The sequence below is a fragment of the Columba livia genome, chromosome 3, assembly GCF_036013475.1.
Source record: "Columba livia isolate bColLiv1 breed racing homer chromosome 3, bColLiv1.pat.W.v2, whole genome shotgun sequence".
Lineage (NCBI taxonomy): Eukaryota > Metazoa > Chordata > Aves > Columbiformes > Columbidae > Columba > Columba livia.
In genome coordinates, this window is record NC_088604.1 from 35,000,038 (window position 1) to 35,012,258 (window position 12,221).

A 12,221-nucleotide genomic window follows, 5' to 3' on the forward strand; every position below is an offset into this window, starting at 1 on the left:
CCTTTCCCACTGGCCAACTCCCTTCATAAAGGTTTTATAGATGCTAGAAATAGAAATAAAATCTTGTTCACCTGTGCTTGGGAAGTGAAACATCACTGCCTGTTTTTTCTTGGTGCACTTTTGTTTCAAAGGAAACCCAAGTTTCTGCCATGTTTTCCTCTACTCTTTCATTGGCTGTTGTGATCATAACATCCTATTTTCAGCTTCGTCTAGTTGCTTGTCTTGAATTCACAGCCAGTGGCTGAGAAAGCAACTGATGGGCTGCAGGGACAGAGAGGTCACCCAAAGCTTGTGTTCCTCCTAGGCTTACTACAATAATTTTTTTATAACCTCTGAGGAAAATACCTGTCAAGAGAAAGGAAAATTCCATTGACCCCCTCACATGTGGCAACATGGCAAAAGGTTTTGGTGTTTTTTTTACTCCCCTTTTTAGCCAAAGCCAGACTTGGTCAATTCTCAACAAAGGTGTGTCCTCCAGAAGACGTGTTTGCTCCCTGAAACAAAGCAGCAGTGCATGTGTCTGCTCGAGTGCAAACCTTGAAGCAGATGAACCCCCTCCAGCAGGGACAAATCCAGGCAGGCCTGAACCCCAGACTCACTTTGCATCACCTCCAGTCCACAGGAGGTTGCACCTGCCCCATTGCCCTATGCCTGCTGTGGTGCCTGGACTGATGCTGGGCTCAGACCTGTGTCCCTCCAGCACCAGGAGAATATTGCTGTAGGGCGTCAGGTCACAGAGGATCAGGATGGTGTTGGGATGGTGCCTCCGTGGGAAGTGGGATGATCTACCAGCAGCACGTCCAGGCTAATGGTTTGTGACTGAGCAGCAACAGGACAATAGGATGTGCTGTGAACACAGAACTGACTGAGAAAAATGTGTTACAGGATGAGCTTTGACACAGTTTTCATATGAGAAAAGACAGTGCTTACCTGGAGCTGAATCAAGACACAAGCAGGATGGTGTGTCTGAGAAAGCATACAAGGTAAGCAAACTGAAACCAGAATGAACCAGAGAGTCCAAGGGGAGTTTGGAGGTTCTTTTGGGGAATGGAGCCTTGCAAGGGCAGCTGTACCTAGGAAACCATACCATTGGTGCTATTTAATGCTGAGCTTGTATATGTAATACTGAATTTGGAAATGGTTGTAGCAAGTTAGGGGTAACAAAGGTGGTTTGTTTGGGAGGAGGCCAGGTGCAGAAAGGGAGGTAAAAGTGCTGTAAAGGAGATCAGAAATGGAAAAAAAAAATTGATAATAAGGTATAAAATCAGTCTGTGAATGACAGGAGGTGGAATATTCACTGGCAGGGGTGTGGACATGTAGAGGCAGTGCTGAAGCTGACAGGCACATCCCAAGCCCATCGGGATGCTGGAGGAAAACCCTTGGATAACCCACCTGATCCATCAGGTTTGCATCCAGACTTGTGTGGAAGGGTAGAATGAAGAGGGGTGGACCTGCACTGCAGTAACATGGGGTGTGGGAGGATACAGGAAGGGGTGGAAGAGCTGGAACTCTTTGGAAATGACCAAGATGTGATCTGCGAGACTGTTACAGTTTCCCACTACAGCTTTCAGTCTCATAAACAGAGAGATAAAACTGCAGTCAATCACTGGAAAAATCATAGTGCTATTACCCACTTTAAAAAATAAATATCACAGGAAAGTTAATATCACCCATTCTAAAAATATATGTATTTTGCATGAGGCATTGAACATCCTTTTTGTTGCTGAAAAGACACCTTTGCATTCAACAGGCATGTCTTAATACACGTGCAGTTAAGATGAAATATTTGTTGACAGATACGTAGTTAACTTGGCTTTTTACAATGAATGATGATGAAACACGTATGCATTTGGAAAGTGACAGAGCAGCGTTCATCATTTATGAGCTGACTGGTAAACTAATAATGTGGGACTGTTCCCTATTAACCATCTGTTCTGGCAGATAATGATGCAGTGCTGAGCACTTTCTTATCAAGAATGTGAGGGTCTTGCACATCAACTTGGGCCTGGGAGTGCAAAATACAGGAAAGCTCTCACTGGGTTAAGCAATCAGAAACTCTCCAAGTGAATCCATAATCTGCTTACTGGTTAAGCTGGTTGGGAAGCAAGCAGCTGAAATCCTGCTGACCTTGCCCAGGGGTCGTCTCAGTCCACACAAATTTTGGAGGGTCTCAGCCTGTGCAAAGGCAGCGTGCTGGCCCTGCTCAAAATTACTGCTACCACCTCAGTCAGAGACGTGTTGTTCTCTTACCTTCACGAGTGTTTAGAAGAAATCTGGGTGTGATTATGACTAAAATCACCTGTTAGTTTGGAAAGGTTGACAAAATAGACAAAAGGTGGATGAATGTTGCAGGAAGAAAAGGTGCATTTTCTAGCAGTGCCAATAACACTGAATTCGAGTGAAGAGCAGGGACAAATTTTCTATGGTTCTCACTGGATACCTTGGAGCACAAAGACTCCTATGCATTATATTTATATTTATAAAATATATACAAACATGAGTGTGATCCAGTCATGGGGGCTGGCTTGGGATTTGGTGGAAAGTAGGATGGAGTTATGCCTCTATCTTGAAAATGCAGTGTGATGTGATACCGTTACATGCTTGTTCAAGTTATCACTGAAAATCTGCCATTAAACAACCTTTTATTTCCTTACTTTAAGTATTTATTCATACCTCAGATGTGGGTGCTGTAGTGACCATTTACCTGGTGTAAATGGTCCTTTAAATGGTCCTTTATACTTCCTTTTCCCTTCCAGGGGGAAGTTACATCCAGTCCCAGAGATTCCCAAGAGCTGGTTTTACTGGGAAAGATCAAGGCAAAGAAGGCATTGAGTACTTTCTTTTTTTCCATCACCTTCCTGGGGACTGAGGAGAGCCTGGCTGACCTCTAGTTTCCTGGATCCTTCAGGGACAGGACCGATGTTTCTTTTCTTCCAGTCCTCAGAAACATCTCCTGATTGCCATGACCTTCCAAAGATGATCAAGATTGACCTTGCAATTGCATTGGCGAGTGCCCTCAGTGTATTCTATCAGGTACCATGGACTCAATTATGTTCTATTTCTTTAAATACTTCCTAACCTGATCCTCTTTCACAAAGGATAAGTGTTCCTTGCTCCAGACTTTCCCTCTGGTCTGAAGGACAGGGGTTCCCTGCAGGTTGGTTTTAACAGGAAAGGCAAAGGGAAGAAGGCACTGACCATTGTTTTTTCCATATCTTCTGTCACCAGCTGTCCTGCCCATTTGTCAGCAGGCCCACATTTACTCTGGTCTTCCTTTGCTGCTGACACACTTAAGGAAGTCATTCTCTTTATGTCCCTCACTGGATTCAGCTCTCAAGCGGTTTAGCTGACCAACTCTGTTTCCGTCTGTGCTGTATTCCCACAGAGAACATCTGCATTTAACCTTAACAAAATCTTCTGTGGTTTTTTTTTTTCTTTTTCCCCAGTACTTCTGCATGGTTTTCTATTTTCTATTACTAATGTACTCCACATTGCATTTATGTCAAATTGGCAGCATATTATGGACAGACATTTGTATGTGACTGTTTGAGATGACTCCTTATTCCTGTAGAAGAAATGTAACAGCAACAAGCTGTTATAATGTTAAAGGTTCCATGTTCATGTTATCATAACTTATGCTTAATATATATTTTCTGTTTCTAGGATGAAAAGAAGGGAATAGAGGAGAATTGGAATTTCTTCCTTCACATGTACTTTCGTTTTTGTTGAGTTGATCAAAATGGATTAGAATTTCTCTGCGGAAATATTTCCCAATTTGGACTCTTTCTTTCCAGCTTTGAAGAGTTTTGACCCTATAAATAAAGGGTTTTTTTAAACAATAAATATTGTTACATTCATATTTTTATATTTGTTATTACAGAAGTAAGAACTTCACACTTGTGGGAGATTAATGGAATGAGACCATCATATATGTCAGTTCCCTGGTGTTGCCCTGACTATGTGTGGATGACCACCACAATAATGTGGCTTTTGAAGGACCTTCTGGAGTTTATTGCTATCTCATAATGTTTCCTTATGTATTTATGGCTGTTTCTATAATGTATTTTTTTTCACTGTGATGCTAACTTGAGAAATTCCCACTCAAAATGCCTTTGCCTGAAGGTACTTGTTCCCCTTCTTGGTTTCTCCATCCCCAGGCACTGCAGTTTGTTGCCACTTCAGTGGTGGTGTTGTTCCTCATCTCCCCTATCTTGTTTACAGTGTGGACCGCAGCAAATGGGGACAGAAAATGAACTGGAGAAAGGGAATAGTGGCACAGACAAGTGGCTTCTGGCTTGAGGAGGACTGACTTAATCCAGCTTTGCACTAAGCCAGTCTATTGTGCAATCATGATTTTGGAGGTCATCTACTTATTTGGAGGGTGTTGAGCTAGCTACGAAGTCTGTGATGGTTTGAAGAATTGTTGCTGAGTCTTTACCCTACCAAGTCTCTTGGTTTATCCTAAGGAAAAAATCATGCTCTTGTGAAATTCAGTCATGATCTGCTTCTCATCTTACACAGAAATGAGAAACCAGCATGCGTGGGAAGGGGAGAATGAGGACAGATTTCCATATGTTGCACCCCAGGAATACTTGAGTATGTTTTTAAGCTGGATTTGGTAAAGATTTGTGCAAGATTTATTCTCTGTTTTACTGAAATTACAGCTCCTTTCCTAATTTAAAAACATTGCTGCGCCTTACCCCTTCATCTTTGGAAAGAAACTGAATTGTTTGTGCTGGTAGTGAATTTCAACCCATCCCTTTACTTGCAGACAGCTCACAGTTCTGACCTGCTAAGTGATGTTCTTCCTAAATATCTACTGGGAAGAAAGCATTATATGTCCATGAGTCTGGTTCATTTGAATTCTGAGAATAGCTTCATTTCAATAATTTATTATTTCTAATTTATAATTTAATCACCACAGATACACATTGGTGTCTTTTAAATATATTTTATATAATTTATGACATTATTTATATAATGTTATATGTATATATATAACATTATTTATAAAATGTTAGTTTTTCAATTCTCTTCTAGATTTTGTCAGACAACTTACCAGATTTGTATTTCCAGCTCGATTTTACTAATCATTGTGTTCTTATGCTTCACTTTCCTGGCATCAAGAGGAAATTCAATAGTTAAAAAAATCAGAGCTGCTCTATTTCTTGTTTAGTAAAGACTATTTTGAAATCTGATCGCTAAAATTTGGTGAGACTACTTTTCTCCAGTGGCAGAAGGAACAGCCCTTGGATCTCTGTTAACATTCAAATCAGTTATTGAAAGAGAGAAAAATTGCAATGGCACAAGGGAATGTACTGGCAATGACCAAAACAGTTTCTGCAAGACAGAAAAGTTGGCAAAGTCTTTCCATCTTGGATGGATATCTGAATAAAATGTTCATTAATGTACAGATTTACAGTTTCCAATCTAACAGAAAGGGCTTTGCACTTTCTCATGTAGTGACATCGCTTTCACCAGCATGAACACAAGAATATTTGTTAGATGAGAGGAGTATGTGAAGTTGTTATATGTTGTAGGACATTTGCCTCTCTTGTCTTGTTTCTAAACAGATCCTTAATTTCTAGTTTATAAGATAATAAGGGACTTAAAGCCAAAATAGGAATTTCAAGCACCTCCTTTATAATTACTGTATCAGGTTGCATTTGATAACACTGGTCACCATTACAGGGACTCCTAACAAGTCTCTGATATAGAGGGTGAAGACTGAGATGGGGTCTCCCAGCCTTCAGCAGGGGCATCACTGTTCTTTTGCCTTTAACCAGCCAGTTTTCATAAATAATAATAGTAAAAAAACCCAACCAACCAACAACAACACCTCTGTTTTTCCTCTCAAAACAGGCTGAATCATTGACCAATGAGTTTAAAGTTATAGTAAAAAACTTACCTGGGAGAAGCAGTTCAGGCAGCCAGGCCATCTCCTTCTCTCCTGGGCAGTGACTGAAACAGCCTTATGGGAAAAGGGGTTAAAAACAGGGGTTCTGGGAAACCCCAAAAATGAGTTTCTGTACAAGCAGGTACAATCAAATTTTCTTTCTTTTTTTCCTAAAAAAGAGGTGTTCACTTTAAATTATACATTAAACAAGTGTTACTTTATACTAGGATTGATTTTCCATATCAAGATAAGAACTCACTGTTAATAGCACAGTGTGGATGACTAATTACTTCAAACCAGTTACACAACAACTAATATGGACATCTCTAGAAAATGCTGGAATTCATTTAGCCTTGGCTGATTGATTCAATTCACTAAGAAAAATACAGAGATTTATTACAAGATGCAAAATAGTGAAAATTACATCAATTATTTAAACACTAAGTTCTCATTTTCAAAAGAAAATGTCTGGATGGGAGTGAGAACTGTGAGCTCAGTCTCCCAGCATCATCTCGGGAAAGACGCTTCACGATCCACATCTTGGGAAAGACACTTCATGCTCCACACAGCCTGCATCAGGGCAGCTGGGTTTAAGATTAGGTCTCACTATTATTCACAGTTTATATTTTATCATCTTATATATGAAAAGCACAGAGGTTAAATGACTAATTTAAACTCCTGGTGGAGGCAGGATCGGGCTGTGTCTCCAGCAGCACCAGGCAGGCTGAATTCCAGGTCCATGGAGGCTCTGCTGCTGGTAATTTTTCCTGTGAGTTATCTGCAATGAAAATCTGAGAAATTTTGGCTTGGTCTCATCTCTCACACATGACTACCAAGGAATTCTAAATGACCAGGTACCAGCTCCTGGGTGGCTAGAATTAATTAACTTTTGTGCCTTTTTATTTCTGGTGATATACTAAGATTTTGTAGCTGGGGAAGGTTATGAATATACAGCTACAGAAATACGCTCTTGGGAGCACTTTTAATCCACCCTTCAGTTCCAGAGAGGCTAAGCTATGCCTAAAGCACCCCCAACAGAGGTCTAAGTAATCTAAAAGAATTACAGTGCCAGAGACCCCTCATGCTCTGCAGGCCATCCATGCCAGGGCTCCACTATGCTCACGGCTGGAAATTCTCCTAGCATTTCAGCTATGCCTTCCCAGATCCCTCCAGGTAAGGCTCATGCTCTTCATCCTTCTCACAGCATACATGAGAATGGCTAATTCCCTTTCTCTTTGTGAGAGTCTTTTAGAAATTTTATTTGTATCCTCCTACACTTGTCTTCATCTTTGGGTAACCCTCTCAGATCTTGCCAGGTTGCTCTTCTCTTCCTCCTCTGGGAGATGATTCCCTCAAAGTCTTCTCCATTTTCCAACTGCGTTCATAATTTATAATTACAACTTTGAAATCCTAAATACAGTTGTCAGAATAACTTTTCAAGTTATTTGCCAAGAAATGGAAGACAGACAGAACTGTAACTTGAAAAGTTACTTTTCAGACTGAATCCATGCCACTCTACTAATCCAATTTACATGATTTTTAGTTGGTTGCCGTGGATAAAGCAGCATGAAGGTAAGCTGTGTGATTGAAAGGTATCTTTCATAAAAGCAGGGGATAGGACCTGCTCTCAGCATTTCTCTGTAAGCTCTGCTCTATTAGCATGTGTTATCTCTGCTGGAAAACAGTCTCACTCCTTCTCCGGGTGATTTGCTCCTGTGAGGGTTTTCTACTGCCAAGTCACAAAGAAATGGCAATGCTGGAGCCTGGTTTTCCTTGAAAGACAGGGCCCATTCTTGTAAAATATCTTATTTCTGAGGTAGTTAAGAAAAAGGGAAAGTTTACTCCATAGTGTCTATTTCGAAACCAATTTTTATTCCAAATACTGTTATTTCAGCCGTTTTCCAGTGATCAGCCCTATAATGTGAAGCAATTCTGTATCTCATTTCACTGTGATTTTAGATGCGTGTTTTGAATTTCCATGTTTTCTTTCACTTTTCTAGTGAGAGAAAAAAAAGAAAAATCAGAGAAGTTTAGAGGAGCGTTGACCTTCTTTTGCCAGCAAGGCTTGTCACCAAACCTTGCTATCCTTCCCAATCCAATGAAATGAAGGTTTTTCAACTTTAATTATAGAAATACTATAGCCTTAGTACAGAACTCAGAGGTTTTTTTCTCTTTCTTTTGCACAAATTCAAAATGTAGATGAATTTTCAAATTGCAGAGAAGCAAAGTTAATCATGGTACATATAGGTTCACCTTTGGAAAGCATAGCAATAACATGCACAATTTTGTTTGCATGATAAACACGAGTTCCTTTGCTTCTTATATAAAGACTAGCAAATCAAGTGCTACTATTCATCTAATGAAGGAGGGGACAGTGGGTATGATACTTAAGTCAAGTGCCTGAGGCATCAGGCATGTTTTACATCCCTCTTAAATAACCTTTATTAACTTCTGGAGACAACACATGTCCCTCCACACGATATTCACCCAGGGAGATAGTTTGGGGCTGCCCAGCATTGGAATCTCCTCCTGGTTTAAGCATTTTCAAAAGAGTTAGTGCACCTCAAGTCCTCTTTGGTCGGTGGAGGGAACCGAGGAGAGGGTGGTCTTTTCCAGGACACTGGCTGCTTCATGAACTTCTTATAGCATGCTACTGGAGCGGCTTGGTGTGTTTCACATAGCAAAATGCAGGCAGAGGAGAGATGTGTTTACTGGATTCAGACACTGCAAGGGTGGGATGGGGCAAGCAGAAAGGATGGAGATATTCAAGCTATAGACACCATGGGCACACAAACAAGTGATGTAAACTGGCCGTGAATGAACTTACACCAGGAAAGAAAAGCTTTCTAACCACGTGTGATACAAATTCTGGAATAACTCCCAGCTAAATGCAGAAAGCATGTTTGCTTTCAAAGCAGAATTTAAACAATACATAGGAGGGATGAGATAAGGTAAGCACATAAGCTGCCTTACTTAGGCGTTAGAATTTATTATTCACGGGATAGTCTGAACCATGACACAAGGCGCACATAACCTGAGGCACATTGCTAGCTTCCTGTCTGACACTTTCTTTGCCAGTGATCCTTAATGCATGGCTGTACGTGCTCAGCTGGGGAGGTCCACCCTGGCCAGTGACTAGAAGAATGGATTATTTTTCAAGGATGAGTGTTTTAGATTGAACTGGGGAAGCCAGGGTTTTAAAACCATACTTCTGTATTTCAGGTGAGCAACTGTGTTTTCTGTTTGGATCAGCAGACAGGCTCTGAGAAAAACCTCTTGGGTTGATAGGACTTTGCAGACAATGCAGGTAGGAAAATGCCTGGTTTGAAAATCCTCCCGTGGCTGAGATGAGAGATAAAGCTCTGAGCAGCTTAGTGGCGTCAGGCTCTTTCTGGCTGCACACACGCTCCCCAAAGGCAAAGCAGCTGCTGTGAGGAGTGGGAGGGGTGGAACACAGGCAGGTGCATCTGAATGTGAGGAGAAACTTCTTTATTTTGAGGGTAACAGAGCACTGGAACAGGCTGCCCAGGGAAGTTATGTAGTCTCCTTCTCTGGAGACATTCAAAACCTGCCTGGGTGTGATCCTGTGCAATCTGCTCTGGGTGAACCTGCTTTAACAGATGGGTTGAATTAGATGATCTTCAGAGGTCCCTTCCAACTGCAACCATTCTGTTATTCTGTGTAACAGTGGCTGGTGCAGGCTGGGGGGAGATTTGTGCCGCACATGGCCTAGGGACAAGCGCAGGAGGTCAGGCACCTTTGCTTAGGGGCTGTGTCTGCTGCTCCATCCTACTTTCAAACATCCATAAAGCCTTCAGGAGGGAGCTATTTTTATTATTTCTCACTTAACATTCCAGATATTTCCAAGGTGCTGCAACCAAAAAAGGTCTTTCCTTCACCTTCTGACTCATTCTCCCCTGGCGACACTGGAAGAGCGTCATCTGTGTAATAAAATCAGCTGAGCATCCCCAACAGAAGTGGTGTCAGTGTTTGAGGTCTGGAGCTGGTAGCCAGGTCTCCCGCCTCGGGGTGGTGCAGTTCAAGCCCCTGAGGCCATGGAAAATAACAGCATGAAAACTTAAGTGCATATATGGCTCTGGCAGTAGGTTTCATTCTTCAGCCAAATAAGATATAATCATGTTTCCTTTATGTGCTTTTAAAGGCCCTAATCCCTGCACGAATAAAAATAATTTCTTTGGTAGATTAATGTAAACACTTCATTATACAATCAGAGTTTTTATGTTTGGGCCAAAATATTTATGATTCCCATCAGCAGGAAAATACATAACAGATACCTGCCCATTATTAATCATCTTTATGTTAAGAAAACCTTTCATTTATGGTTACCAAGTACATATTGTGTGATTAGGTTATTTTAAAATGTGATGAATGGAAATTTTAACTCTGTTCTGCCAATAAAGCAATTTTTATACTCAGATGATATTTACATTATAAATAGCACGAGCCGACTGCATTAATACTAATAGAATCATTTGTTATTGCTCTGTCAGCACTCCTCATGAAAGCTGGCTTCATTGGATTTAAATCCAGCCAGAGCATTTGCCTGAGAAGGTATTTGTGTGCCATTAACACCCCCTTCCCATGCCAGTATTGGGGTGCCAGCAGGAAGGTGCATTTCCCTGCATGTTATTTCCATGTGGAAAAAAAAAATCAGTGTTCTTTCACAGTTTACATTAGACTATTTCTCCCCTCTTCCCCTTACTGATTTGAAATGCGGTATTCACATTGATCTTCTGGATAAAGCTCAGAGGCACCTGTATTACATTTAGTTGACCGTTTATATGTCCAAATTTCCATGAGAGCTAAATCGGGACATCTGGCTCACTACAATCCTCCTTTCCCCGCTTCGTCATATGAACAGTATTTCCTGGGGAGAGCTCCAGGCCTAATGAGATGCTATGCTGGTTAGACAAAGTCTGCTGGGTGATAGTGTGAAGTAGGCTGCTAGCATGATTAACTCACCACAAGCTATTTAAATCACAGAAATACTTTTCTACCCTGAAATACATTTCTATGCTCAACTCCTTGAGCAAACAGAAGACTAGTTATAGGATGAGGGCTGAAATTTTCCTCTCTCCTATTAGTTTCCAATAGTGCTTGGGGCCCTGATGTGAGTGGGGATACAGAAAACCCCAGTGCCAGACCTTGCTGTGGACCTCCAGCACTGTCTGGAACCATTCCCCAGCTCATGGGGAGTAGGAAGTTGCCAGTCTCATCACACTTTGCTTTATTTCTCCTTGGGTAATAACATCATATGCATACACAGGCAGAGCCACATGCACATGGGGTTGCACTGAAAGCACTCCAAGGAGAGGCAATGGTCTGACGTTGCTGCAGCCCGCATCAGGCCCTCAGTGCACAATTGTCACCGACCCTCAATGTGTGGTTGTCACCAGACTTCACTTGATTTTTCCTGTGGGGCTGCTGCCTGGTTCAGAGCTGGAGTGGCACGAGTCCTGCTTTGGGAACTAGCTGTTCAATATTTTGTTTTTTCCTTGCTGCCATACGTGTGGCCCCAGGCCTTATTTGCATGCTAGCCAAACCCTGTTCTCAAATGCTAATTTCCTAATACCTTTTTTTCCTGTGGCATTCATTACCCCATAATGTGACTGCCTCACAAATATTAATTAACTTACATTCACAAGATGCCTGCAGCAGTGAAGAGGCACCACTGGCTTTGCTTCCACCCCTTCTGAAGCACGGTGTGGTGGATGCAGACTGCTCCCTGTCAAGGGCTGGTCCGAGGTGAGCTTGCACTGGGGGCAGGAAGAGTAAGAAGGAAGCCTTGGTGAATTTTGCTCCATTGTGTATGTACTTAAGAGCCCTGCTGAACCCCTTAAGTTGTGCAGGAGTGGCAAAATCCTGCCCCACCTGAAGTCAGAAGGAGATGCTCTAGCTGAGCATTATTCTCTGTCCTTTCCGCCATGCCAAGTGTGTACACATACGCAGGCACGTCACGAGAAGAGCCAGAGGCCACGAATGCATTGCAAAGAGCAAGTTTTATTTTAGTTACCTCTCTACTGGGGGATCTCCAAAGCCACACCTGAGCTCCCAGGCAGAGGTGACACCAGGGGGGACACAGGCGCTGGTCAGTTCAGCCCTGCTGGAGCATCACTGGGCCTGCTGAGCTCGCCTGTATTTCAAGGCTTCAGGCAGGCGCAGCCTCCCGCTCTTTCTCACAACAAAGCAGGAATCTCAGACATAGCGGTAAGGTGCCTAGAGTTTCTCACAGGCCTATGTTATCTAACACAGAGGTTCTACTCATCAAGCACACAAGGTCAGTAAAACTATTAGTGTGATCTAT